Genomic DNA, 12,049 nt, shown 5'->3' on the forward strand with positions numbered 1-12,049 from the left:
GAATAAAAGTCTGACAAACTGGGAACCTGGTTTAAGACTCCTCACTGAACCCCCAAAGGGAATTTTCTCCCACTGATAATGTTAGAGAAAGGTATGTCTCTGGGATCACATTTGTCTTACAAGGGCACACATTTACAGGATGCTACTCCAGGGCAGCAAAGCACATTTAGACATAAAAACTAGCCCTAGTGTCAATTTTACCTCAGTGGGTTCAATATTCCATAAACTATATTGAATCAAAATACAGTCCCTTAGCTAGGTAGTGCTATTTCCCATCCACTATTGTACTACATCACACCAACATTTTAAATTGGCATGTCCATTGCAATGCTCGCGGAAAGCAGCGGATAATCTAAATTTCTCATTGAAATGCTTCTCAGGCAAAACACAAACCTTGAGACGTACCTTTCTCCAATATCAGTGGGGAAGGGCCATGGCTAAGTGGTAGAGAATCTGCCTTGCATGCAGAAGGTTGCAGGTTCAGTACCTGGCATCTCCAAGTATCACTGGGAGAGAACCCATCCTGAAACTCTTGCCAGTTGCTAGTCCGTGTAAATGTAAAGGAGTCCTGGACCCCTGGACGGTTAAGTCCAGTCCAAGGCAACTATGGGTTGCGGCACTCATCTCGCTTTCAGGCTGAGGGAGCCGGCATTTGTCCACAGACTGCTTTCTGGGTCATGTTGCCAGCATAACTAAACCGCTTCTGGCACAACGGAACACCATGACGGAAGCCAGAACACACGGAAAAGCTATTTACCTTCCCGCCACAGTTGTACCTATTTATCTACTATTTATCTGGTGTGCTTTCAAACTGCTAGGTTGGCAGGAGCTGGAACAGAGCATTGGGAGCTCACCCTGTCGTGGGGATTTGAACCACCAACCTTCTGATCAGCAAGCCCAAGAGGCTCAGTGGTTTAGACCACAGTGCCACCTGCGTCCATGTAGACAATACCTGAGTTAGAAGGACCAGTGGTGTGAACGGGCAGCTTCCTATGTCCCTATTTCACATTATTGTAGGGGTGAACCATTCAACTGAAAGCAGAACTTGAATGCTGGAGCATACAAAGCCATGCTGTATGTAAAGGCATTGGGTGAAATATGGTTGGGCTAGTTTTATTACAGAATTGCAAGGCAAACACGAGCAGAAACCAAGCCATGTCCAAAGGCATCAGTTAGGCAGTAGAGAGCAGAGTAGTTACTGTAATGATATATCCATCGTCTCCATGCCTCCTTCCACATCACCCCACATGGTTCTGAGTGTGCCATATTAAAACAACACCACTTTGCTGGTTTAAAGATTGGGGGTCAAATTCCTCCAGGACTTAAATGTCCATTTTATTTACTTATTTGTTGGACCACTAGAAGGGTCAATGTAAACAAAAACCCAGCTACAACTTCCTTGTGTGGCTCACAGCAGTGATGGCCAATTCTTGTTTGAGGAGTGTCATTTATTTACCTTCTCTGCTACTCTTTAATGCATGGGTAGGCAAACTAAGGCCCGGGGGCCGGATCCGGCCCAATCGCCTTCTAAATCCAGCCCGCGGACGGTCCGGGAATCAGCGTGTTTTTACATGAGTAGAATGTGTGCATTTATTTAAAATGCATCTCTGGGTTATTTGTGGTGCATAGGAATTTGTTCATCCCCCCCCCAAAAAATATATAGTGCAGCCTCTCCACAAGGTCTGAGGGACAGTGGACAGGCCCCCTGCTGAAAAAGTTTGCTGACCATTGCTTTACTGCAACAATGTCTGCCAGGGTTGTTGTGCTGCATTAAGCGTTTCTGCCATCCTTCCTTTCTGGGAAAACTCTCCTCCCTTCCAAGCCCTTCATAAACTGTATGCAGGAAGCCATTAAGTTGTTAGCAGAAGGAACCCCCTGCTCCTATATGCCTTAAGCAGGGCCAGCCCTACCATCAGGCAGATTGCGGTGGCTGCCTCAGGTGGAAGAGAACAGAAGTCATGGAGGAGGAACAAGAGGGCAGAGCTGTGCTGCATGCACCTTCTAAACTAGTTGTTTTAATGGGATTATTTAATTTTCTATTCTAATTATGGTTGTTGTTTTTTTAATGTTTCAATGGGATTTTTTTATTGTCTATTTCAGTTATGGGTGTTGATACTTCAATATTTGTGGAGCTGGTTTTTATACTCTGTAAACCACTTAGAAGCCTGTTTTGACCCTGACTAGTATATAAATAGCATCATCACCACAGCTGGTTGTTCTTGGGTACAGGGAAAGATGCCGCTGCATCACCTGGGTTGAGGTAAGATTCAACTGCTAGTCCAGGTATTTTCTACATTATGTATCCATGGTGGATGGAGGTGCCATCTTGTATTTCACTTCTGGACGTAAATTGTATTAGGCTAACCTTGAAGAGAAGGCTGGTTTGCACAAATGCACTCATCATTTGTTCTCTGTATTTCAGTGAGTAATCACTGGCAGACATTTTACACCTGTTCTGTGGTAATGTGTTCCATGCTGAGCCAAAATGTCCTCTCGATTTCACAGTCTCATTTGCATGGTATAAGGTTTGGTGGACTCTGTGTGTGTGTGTTTCCAGAATTATTTTCTAAGGGGCAGAATTTACCCATAAGCACAGAAGTTCTCCTAGGACTCCCAATGGCCAATTTCTTCCCCTTTCAACCTCATGATTCCCTAGAGTCAGCACTGTTGTATGAAGGAAATCAGGAGACTGGAATTGTGGTTTTACAATAGGAAAGAGGGAGAACTTCTTCATTCTGTAATCATCTGTGAACACTCTGGAGATTTATTCTGTTTTAAAAATGCTGGTTTCAAAAGAAGGAATGTTTACTTGCCCTAGTTTTATACCTCAGCATGCCATTTTTACCCACAGCATTGTGTGAGCTGCATGTTTATGTCAAAGTTATAAGTGTGTGGCTTAAAGAATAGCTTCTGAGCTATACAACACATTTGTCTGGACTCCTGAAACCTACAAATGAGCATATATGGAAGTTTTTCACTTGTGAATGTACATAAAAAGAACACCAGCTGTTGTCTGCTTTTCAGAAGCCATCTAGTTTAGCTTTGGATATACAAGATGTCAGTGTTACCTTTTTTGGTCTCTGTTAACTGAATGTTGAGCTGTGACTGATATCTCTGATGAAGCCATTGTGTTTTCTTTGGAAGAAATACCTGTTAAGTATAATTGTTTAATTGTATATTGAAATGGAAAATAACTCTATAATGTGTTTGTAGGTATACTGTGAAGCAGGGCTTTTTTCTAGAAAAATAGGTGCCAGTCCTCACCATGAAGTTGTTACAGCAAGTGCCACACTTTTTAACAGCAAAAAGAGAGAGGTGCCAGTACTGCGTGCCCTTGAGTACCCCCTGGGAGAAGAAAAAAGCACTGCTGTGAAGCATGGCATAGAAATTTCCATTGAAGCTGAGTAGAGAGCCAAACAGTTAATCATTAAGTGGGGCTCATTCATATCTTTGTGGCTCATTCACAGGGTATTTAAATCACATGAAGTGTTACAAGTATATGCATACGGTAATCTGTAAGTTTCCATCTTGGGTGCAGTGAGTCTTTGTTCTGAAGCTACTGGAGAGAATGGACATCCTGACTATCCCATCTCCCTACCCACCCACATCATCTTTCCTCCTTGCCATCCATATTAGGCCAACTATCACATAACATTGAGCCAAGGGCCAGTGGCCCTTCTATGAAGTAGAATTGCATGAGAAATGTGAAACTTATTAAATGTAATGATTTTCTTAACTTTGAGCAGAAGTTTGTGCAGCCTGGTGCCGAAGGATGAAAACTGTTATACAACATGTAGCACTACATGACACAATTCTGGAACACTGTGATTGGCTATTTTCTTTCTGCTCTTAATTCTTTGAGTTCTTTTTTTAACGTCAAGCTTTTATTATAAAGCTTGATGGTGGCTATATAAAGCACCTGTTGAAATGTTTCATTTATATAATTAGCATCTATCTTTAACTTGCCACATTTTTCCTCCCTGTTGTTATGGCTACAGCCAATAATAATGAGATAAAATGAAGTCATGAGAGAGAGACAAACCTGTTGACGGCAGAGCCTGAGCAAAAGCACAAACTGTACTGACCCCCATTTGGCTTGACAATCTATGGGGAGGGGGCAGAGCTTTCAGCCTGGTCTTTCAACTCTGGAGCTAAGATAGCCTGGAGCTTCTCCACCAGCCTAGTGGGGCTGGTCTGCAAGTTAAGGTAGCACAGAAACTTAGCAAGCTGTCATCTACTGGGCTATACCATGTTTCTATCTAGCTCAGTATTAGCTGTACTAGCTCCCTGGGGTTTCAGACATGGGACATAAAAGCCTTACCTGCAGATCCTGGGGATTTAACTGGAAATCTTCTGCAGATGTACTGCCACCAAGTTATCTGCAATGATGCTCAGCCACACAGGAGCACTGGGTGTGTTCCAGTCTGCACTTGTTTGCCAGTGTGGTGTAGTGGTTAAGAGCAGTGTGGTGTAGTGGTTCGCTTCCCCGCTCTCCCACATGCAGCTGCTGGGTGACCTTGGGCTAGTCACACTCCTCTGAAGTCTCTCAGCCTCACTCATCTCACAGAGTGTTTGTTGTGGGGGAGGAAGGGAAAGGAGATTGTGAGCCACTTTGAGACTCCTTAGGGTAGTGATAAAGCAGGATATCAAATCCAAACTCCTCCTCCTCCTCCTCCTCCTCTTCTTGCACAGCTCTGATAAGAGGCTAAGCAGGCCTCCCAACCACTTCATGGGGGCCATGTGTGTTTCTGTAAAATGTACTTTAGGCTGTTCTGAAATATCATAGATCTCTTGACCAATAAGTTTAGTGTTAGTCCTTAACAGTTTTGGTTCATGGCTCCTAAAGGACTACCCCCTCCCATATCATCCTGCCCACACCCTAAGAGGCCCTTCTCTGTATCCCACCATGGATGGGCGCTAGGTTAGTTGGGATGGCTGGAGGGATGTTTTCTGTGGCTGCCCCCAGTAGTGCTGTCTAGGCTACCAGGAAGTAACTCTAACATTTTAACCAGAGATGTTTCATCATCCCTGTTTCCAGAGACCTGGGAATTGCAAAGAACTGACCTGGGGATCTTCTGCATAAGAGAGAGAGAGAGAGAGAGAGAGAGAGAGAGAGAAGAGTGCTAACATTGATTTGCTTGTATTTGAACGATAATGAATTCTGTAGGCCAGCATTCCCCAAACTACTGCACAACTACTAGTACAAAACATCTGGAGGGCTCCAGCTTGGTGGAAGTTACTGTAGGCTAAAGAAAATCAGAGCAGATTTTATCCCTGTTTGGCACTTCTAAACATGTCGGTGCTACAGCTTGGGTGTACTTTTATCTATTTTTGTAAAGAAAGAATCAACCTTGATTGGCACTTGTGCTATAGAAATGCATGAGAGTGTTCTAAGAAAGCATCCATTAGCACCTACAGCATCATTAGCATACAGAGAAGATAAAAGAAGCAGGTGCCTCCAGTGACTCTCGGTACCTGCATAGGCTCCAATCTCTTCGCCCACATGGGCACAACCTTCACAGGCAGGCAGGTACATGCCCTGCTTGGACACCTTTGGGCTGAAATCCTTGATAGAATTCTGGTCTGTGGCTAATCTCTTAAAAGTCAGTTGGAGATCATTTTCAGATATCATTATCCTTATCATTATTAGAAAAAAGAGCAGCTTTTTCAGAATCTGTGCTCAGTCAGTACAGTGCACTGCATGCAGGCAGTGTATTGAAAGAATGTGCATTGCAAGTGTGGAATATTCAAAAGAACCCAAAATAATGTCAAATACAGTGTTATCCACCTTCCTCTCTGTGTAATAGCTATTGGGTTTTGAGCTGTGTGGCGTTTGTACGGAGGCCCCAGTCATCTCACGGACTATTGACCCATACACTGCTAATCCACTGCCACCAACCAGGTCCTCCCCGGTAAATCACTTAGTCTCAGTCAGGTTCTTAAGTTAACAATGAAGATTGTAGCTGAGGCTCCAATACTTTGGCCACCTCATGAGAAGAGAAGACTCCCTGGAAAAGACCCTGATGTTGGGAAAGATGGAGGGCACAAGGAGAAGGGAATGACAGAGGATGAGATGGTTGGATAGTGTTCTTGAAGCTACCAGCATGAGTTTGACCAAACTGCGGGAGGCAGTGGAAGACAGGAGTGCCTGGCATGCTCAGGTCCATGGGGTCACAAAGAGTTGGACATGACTAAACGACTAAACAACAAGAAGTTTATTGCAAACACAAATAAACTTTAAACGCTGTTACCCTTTACCCTCTTAGTCTTATTTTATTCTGTCTCTAACTCTTCTACCTCCCCTCACACAAGAACCTCTATTTCCATCTGTCTGCCAACTGCTTTCCCAACTGCCTTTTCCCAACCAACCAACCAGCTAACTAACTAACCCTCGGGCTAAGCCCTTTTATAAACAGGTAGGCTCCGCCTCTGGCTTTTCTATTGGTCTACCTATTAACCCTTTCTCTCCCCCTGTAGAGACATTTTCAAATGAATGGGCAAATGCCACAACCTGTACAAGTGGTGATAACACAGGAACATTGGAAGCTTCCTTATACTGTAATGAGTTGGGGCATTTTCCCATCTAGCTCAGTATTCTGTACAGTAGCTCTCCAAAGTGCCAGATGAGGGGCATTCCCCGTCCTACCTGGCGATGCTCTACTACTGAGCTTTGACCCATTCCCCAATGAGCTGCTGCTGTTTTACCCCCTTTTCCCTTTCTGCATGCTTGTATTGTCCTTTTAACACTATTGCCATGACAGAGCATAGGATCCCAACTGCTTAAGCTGGGAGCAAGTCATCGCGTAGCCATAACCCTAGTAGCTGCACCATGGATTGGAAAGTAATTGTGCCGAACTATGTGGATTGTGGCCATTGCTTTTAATGGGATCGAATTGGCTCAGGGGCATCCACTTGCAATCAACTGTTTCATAGCTGGGCTGTCTGTTAAATGCTGCTGCTTCCTGTTAACTTATGCCCTAAACAGGGGCATGGCTTCGAATTGCAGTACAGCGGCCAGAAAAAAATTGGCAGTAATTTTAGAACATGTAATATTTCTTAGACTTTGCTGCTGTAAATCTAGGATAAACACATCCCCCCAATATGCTGCCTCATTCTGCATGCTGCGTGTGCTGCATAATCCCAACATTTATTTAGCAGTGTTCTGTTAATAAAGGATAATGAGATACCGTAACACGGCAATGCAATTTACGAGGAAGCATCTAACGAAGGCTTGGAAAAACAAACAAACCAGTTGCAACAGCAAAATAGCCGCGTCCGATCCATAACTTCACTCTCTGCTGTACTGGGAAATTAAATTAAATATATATATATGTGGAAAGTCCTATGATTGGAACATTGTGTACCAGCTGTCTCATGCAGCTGACTAATTGATCTCTCTGTCCAGCAAATCAGGAACATTTGCTACTGTTTATTCAGAGCAAACAGGAAAGCATTGCATGAAATTACACATACACACCACACGTTTTATGAGCTCTTGCCATTTAGGAGAACATTCATGAGAAAAATGAAAGAATAAATAAACAGAACAATTTGGAAGGTATCTCCAAGAGTATTATCTGGATGCAGTATCCTCACGCTTGACAAGTTCTTCCTTCTCTGTGTTGTTGTTTCCAAACAGGTCCTAACAAAGGAACCTTGACTTGACAGTATTGATCCTGAGCTGGTAAGAAATTTAAAATAAGTGACAGAGAAGGAGAAGATGAAGAGCATCGAGGGGAGGACAGATAAGCATCTCAGGTAAGTACAAGGATACGTGGCAATTTAAATCAAGTGTACATGGATAGGAGGTGTCCAGCATCCCTGAGACCAACTACTTTGAAGTCAAATCATAGTCCATCTGTCCCCCCCCCAAAAAAGTATTGTTAACTACTTTCTCTCAATTATACTTTTGTAGAATGTTGTGAACTATGAGATCAGGCAACCCAACCAAGATGCGCTATGTTTGGTAAGTATTTTCGGTGTTTGGATCCATCAATTCTCTTGAATGTTCTTGAGAACATTCAGTAGTCACATTCCCACTCCGGAACTGGAACCCTCTCTTATTCCTAGGTGTGTTTGTGTAGCAAGAGGCAACCAAATTTCCAAGTCATTTTCCACTGTGGCTGTTGGCATGGAGTAGGTACAAGGCAGTAAACCAAATTACAAGGGGGTGGGGTGATTGTAGACGAAATTCAAGAATGCCCATGTAAAATGCATGTGTACCACCAGCATGCATCCAATGTTATAACCTAGCAGAGAAATCTTGGAAAACACACAAATAATCTTTGCCCCAGAACACTTACCACAAAGCTCACCAGTACTGAGCTGATTCCCAGTCTAGCTGAGGAGAGCTTGGCTAACACTAGAATTAATTTTCCCCTTTGCAGAATGAGAGACATTTACATTTTAACAGCGAGGTTGCAAGGATCTCAATGGCTTTTAATGCCCGTCCTTGTTATATCAAACTCAATGTCACAAATATTTACATAACCAAGGATAATTAATACGTCTGTAATCACTTTTGTTGGCAGTGTTTGAAAGGAAAGCAGTGCTTCAACTTTAGCCCTCTAATCTAAAGAAAAGAAAAAGTCAGTATTGTATAATCAAAGTTAGGAATATTGAACACCAAATTACCAATAAGGTTAAAACCCAACAGCCTGAAGTAATATTAATGTTTCTCATTTTAGTTTATAGACAACAATTTCTTCATTTCCTACCTGCTACCCACAACATTTCAAAGGGGGAATGTCCTTGATTCCTCCTAGCACTGAGTATTAAAAGAATCTGGAATCTATTGAGAAGAAAATGTAGCTTAGCTTCCAGATAGAGCCTGAAATTAATTAGTTGTTTACAGAGCAATCCTAAATACAAGAAGCCGTCATAACTTACGTTGTTTTAAACTAGGCAAACTTGGCCCTCCAGATGTTCTGGGACTGCAACGATCATCATCCCTAGCTAACAGGACCAGTGGTCAAGGATGATGGGAATTGTAGTCTCAAAACATCTGGCGGGCCGAGTTTGCCTATGCCTGTCTTAAATTAAATCAGTTCAAGTTACTCCTGTTCCAAACTCCATTCAGGACTGGGGCTATTTTAGGCTGAGCTGGTTCAAGCCTTGCAGAGGGAAAATGGAGTCTGGCATGTGACTAAAGTGGAAGAGGTTTGGAATAGGTGTAAGTGTAAGTCTTCCCTTGCTGCAGATGTAAACAATGGAGCTCCTTCTCACAGGAGGCAGAGATGACCACCAACCAAGGTGGCTTTAAAAGAGGATTAGAACAAATCATGGAAGAGTAAGCTATTGATGGCTACTGGCCACAACAATGGCTGTACTATGCCGCCGTTGGTGGAGGCAGAAATGCTTCTGGATACTGGAGGAAATTACTGGAGGGGAGAGAGTGTGGGATGTAAGAATCAAATGCAGTCAAACACAACATTGCTAGAGTAGACATGAAGGTTGTCTCAGTCCTCCAGCCAGAACTTCCTGCTTTCCAGGACTGAGACGAAACTTCCTATGTGTAACTTGAGATGGGCGTGGCCTCTCCTGAAGTAGAAAGAACCAGAACCACAGGCTGGCAACCATCTTGTCTCTATCGATGCCATCTTAATAACAGCACTACTAAAAGGCACCCTTGGCTCCAGGCCAAGAGAAGAAAAGGGGGGCTTTCTCATAAGGAGATAGTCACCACATTTAAACTATGTTCTAACTTTTTAAGTCTGCCTTCAGGGAACCTTTATGTGAACATATGATTACTTGTGAGCAAACGTTTTATACTTTACAGAAGACTGAGTAGTGTCTTATTTTAGGAGCTGTCTCTTCTTATGTACTATTTTTGAGTGTAAGTTTTGCCCGCCAACCCACCATCTCAGCTGGGTTGAGGGTGTTATGCCAGTGTATGCCTGCCTGAACTGGGTTGGGGAAGTTATGCTGAGCTGGGATGAGGGAGCTATGCTATAATAGCCCTTGGTGAATCCCAACTCGGTTAGGATAGCCCAAGATCTGCTTTTCTAAATTTGCTCAATCCAGTTTAGGTTTGGGTTGTTCTGTAATTAACTGCCCACTAAGTTTGTGAGCCTGCCCCCTACTTTCCTAGTAGAAAACCCTATTGAATTAATAGGACTTCTGGTTAAGGTTGTGCTGTTAATTATTTGTCAAGTAACTTGTGTCATAGCCCACCCAGGGCAGTTCACAAAATCATAACACAGTACACATATAAAACAATGATGGCAATCGTTTACAAACATCATTATAAATCACCACCCAACCAACAGAACCATCTACATGAAAAGAACCAATTCTGAGAAAACAATCTTTAAGAGAAAGTGGCCCAAAGGAAAGAGGCTGTAGCTGTAACCCTGGCAATGTTCAGAGTATAAGAACCTTGGTGGGGAGGGCGTTCCACAGTCAGGGGGCCACCACCAAAAAGACCCAGTCTTTTGTACCCATCAGCTGAGTTGATGTATGAGCAGAGGCTCTGAGGCAGATCTAAATATCTGGACAAGCTTGTATTTTAGGCAGCCGATGAACTGTGGTCCCAAATAGTTTAAAGGTCAAAACCATCGCTGTGAATTGGGTCTGGAAACATACTAACAACCTGCACAACTGGTACAGAATTTGTGTTGTATTATCCAATCATTATGAAACAAGCAACATTGTTTTGCATTTGCCCCGGGCTCCATGAGGGAAAGGAAAGCTGCAATTAATAATCGCGATCAGTCTTGCGGTCTGAGCCATTGTTTCAACTCTCATATCTAAAGTGGTTTCTGCTGTGAATGAATCTTTTGGTGTTAAATAGATTGTTTGTTTTAAAAAGATGCTCTGTCTTCCCACCTCTCCTCACCTTCCTAGAGGGAAGCTGCACTTTCACCAGCAATACAAATTGTTGAATTATTCTGTTCCATTTAAAAATGAAAGAAAGAAAAGAAATACAAAGATGTTTTCACACAAAGGAGGTGAGCATCTAGATGGATATTTCTATGACAGTAAGGTTTAAATTTCACAGCTTTCTGAATATGCCTGCCTGGAGGGAATTATTTCCATGTATGTAGAAAACTGACCTGCTTTCTTTTTTACTGCTTAGACCAGTACTAGTTATCTCAGACAGTGATGCAGAAGAAATGCCAATAATGGAAAAGAAAAGAATAGCATGCCACAGGTTATATTGTATTTACTGTTTGTTTGCTTTTTAAAAACCCATTTTAAAACTGTCCATCATAATATCAGATTTCTGGGAGGTGTGCAACATAAGCACACATATGAGAGAGAGAGAGAGAGAGAGAGCAGCAAGAAAACTTCTTAAAACAGACCCACAATATAATCTTATACATGTCTTCCACTCCCAGATAAGTGGGTCTATCACTGCAGCCTACAACTTGCACAATTAAATCAGTTAAATCCTAATTTAGTTGATTTAAATCAATTAAATCAATTAAATCAACTATACTAGGCATGGTGAGTAAAAAAAAAAAAGTTATTTCTTGGCACCTAAATGACACCACTGCTGGTGCAAAGGGAACCTCTGGGGCATCATAACTGAGAAAGTCTCCTCCCTTGTAGATTATCTTTGTGCCTCTGATGGGTAAGAGACATGGAGACAGACCTTGGCAGATGATCTTACAGCATAGCTAGAGTATCTGTGACCCTCTGTGTGTTACTGGACCATAACATGCATCATCTTGACCACTGGTCATGCTGGCTGAAGCTGATGTATGCTGTAGTCCAACAACATCTGAAGAGCCACAGGTTTCCCATGCCTGTCTTAAAAAATGGGCAGGTTGATCTGAGAGTCCGTGTTCCTGCTCAGGTGCAATAGTTGTAGGGAGCCTAAATGTAATAGCCCAGGATCAATGATTAACACATGCATGAAAACCGGACATATAGTTATCTCCCATGCAGTATTCAGGGTTCAAATAGGGTAGGATTCCATCACTGGAGAAGTGGCCACCACTTTAGCCCTGTAACTGTCTCCTAACAAAATGCAATTTGGCAGTCAAAAAACTGATAAAGGCCTGCAAGGACCAACAATGGCAAAAGCAAAGGTGTAGAAGGGGAG

This window comes from Podarcis muralis, chromosome 4 (assembly GCF_964188315.1).
Source record: "Podarcis muralis chromosome 4, rPodMur119.hap1.1, whole genome shotgun sequence".
NCBI lineage: Eukaryota > Metazoa > Chordata > Lepidosauria > Squamata > Lacertidae > Podarcis > Podarcis muralis.